Below are 2,327 nucleotides of genomic sequence, written 5' to 3'. Positions count from 1 at the left end.
GACAGGAGGGAGCTACTGTACGGGACATGGAGTCTGGCTCTCCCACCGCAAGGTGACACAGTGACACAGACAGGAGGGAGCTATGGGACATGGAGTCTGTCCCTCCCCCCGCAGGGTGACACAGTGACACAGTGACACAGACAGGAGGGAGCTACTGTACGGGACATGGAGTCTGGCTCTCCCACCGCAAGGTGACACAGTGACACAGACAGGAGGGAGCTATGGGACATGGAGTCTGTCCCACACCCCGCAGGGTGGCACAGTGACACAGACAGGAGGGAGCTATGGGACATGGTGTCTGTCCCTCCCCCCGCAGGGTGGCACAGTGACACAGACAGGAGGGAGCTATGGGACATGGAGTCTGTCCCTCCCCCCGCAGGGTGACACAGTGACACAGACAGGAGGGAGCTATGGGACATGGAGACTGTCCCTCCCCCCGCAGGGTGACACAGTGACACAGACAGGAGGGAGCTATGGGACATGGAGTCTGTCCCTCCCCCCGCAGGGTGACACAGTGACACAGACAGGAGGGAGCTATGGGACATGGAGTCTGTCCCTCCCCCCGCAGGGTGACACAGTGACACAGACAGGAGGGAGCTATGGGACATGGTGTCTGTCCCTCCCCCCGCAGGGTGGCACAGGCAAAAGGGGCCTGTCCGTTCTTATCTCTAAGTGACTCTTATCTCAGAATGACTCTGTAGCACAGAACCAAGGAAGCAGGATTGAGCCAACGACATCGGTGCCAAGGAGACAATCCAGTATTAGTACAGACACAGGGTATGAGGAGAGCTAGGTGTTCGGGGATTACCAGCATCGGGAGGAACCAAAGCAACCAAAGGACCGGATATTGATAAACACATCTAAGGTCCGTAACTATCAGCTAAATCCTTGGTTTATATGTTATGTAGGATGATTTCCTGGCTGCAGCGTATCAGGGACAGGCTCACACAGTCCTGGGTGTATATATAATGTAGGGTGACCTGACTGCAGAGTATCAGGGACAGGCTCACACAGTCCTGGGTATATATATAATGTAGGGTGACCTGACTGCAGAGTATCAGGGACAGGCTCACACAGTCCTGGGTGTATATATAATGTAGGCTGACCTGACTGCAGAGTATCAGGAACAGGCTCACACAGTCCTGGGTGTATATATAATGTAGGGTGACCTGACTGCAGAGTATCAGGGACAGGCTCACACAGTCCTGGGTGTATATATAATGTAGGGTGACCTGACTGCAGAGTATCAGGGACAGGCTCACACAGTCCTGGGTGTATATATAATGTAGGGTGACCTGACTTCAGAGTATCAGGGACATCCATCTATTTTAATCTATATTTGAAATGTATTTTCCCACCATTTTTTCTCGTGGATTAAAAAATCTTCCAGTATTTGAGAGTAAAAGGAAAGAGAGAGGGTAAAAAAAAAAGGGGGTTCATTTTCTAAATGAACTTTAAACTGTGTATAATCTCGCGATGGCAAATTCTAAGGTATATCACACATACCTCATGTGACACAGTATAAGGATTTACCCTCTACAGGATCCCTTAAATAAAAATTAACCTTTCTATTTGTAGTATTGTTAATTGATTCCATTTTATAAAAGATACCGACCTCATTCAAAGAATGAAATAAATATATGTTATATTTTGAAATCCCACCATTTTCCTTGCTTTGTTAAATTTTTTTATATCCTATGCCCAAACCTCATGGTCAAATCGTCCACGCGTTTTCCATAACCTCATAGTATTCACCCACTGCAAATGTTATGTTTTTACCTGCTATATGTATACCCACTTCTGAGCATATGGCGATTATGAAAGTGTGATGCAATGCATTTTCTCCAACGCTATACCTAGCCTCACAAACTCTTCCTGCAACACGCTGGAAAAAGAAATGCATATACCTGTCCCACCACACGAGACCAGAGTGTATCTGCCACCAGAATAGACCTACTATTGCTACACTTACCATAGAGCATACGCAGCTTATTTGCCTGTTCACAGGCAGAGGAGACAACACGACTGAATATGGTTCACCTATTAGGATAATATACTTACTATACACAGATCCTACTGTACCTCAGAGTACATGCAGCCAATGAGCTGATGGTGCAGCCCATTCACGTTAGCGGTACACACAGTCTCGTGATTTGGTTGTTTGGTTTCTCTGATAGATTGGCACACACCTGCTATGTCAACATCGACATATTTATAAAACGACGCGTTATCCCATTACGCCCTGTAGCAGGCAGTAGATCTGACCTTTGAGGCTCCGTTCAATAAAGATTTAAAAATACCTAAGTGTCATTTATTCCATAAACTCC

The sequence above is a fragment of the Ascaphus truei genome, chromosome 20 (genome assembly GCF_040206685.1).
Source record: "Ascaphus truei isolate aAscTru1 chromosome 20, aAscTru1.hap1, whole genome shotgun sequence".
In the NCBI taxonomy this organism is placed as follows: domain Eukaryota; kingdom Metazoa; phylum Chordata; class Amphibia; order Anura; family Ascaphidae; genus Ascaphus; species Ascaphus truei.
The sequence above is the reverse complement of the archived record's forward strand: the minus strand, read 5'-3'. Positions refer to the sequence as shown.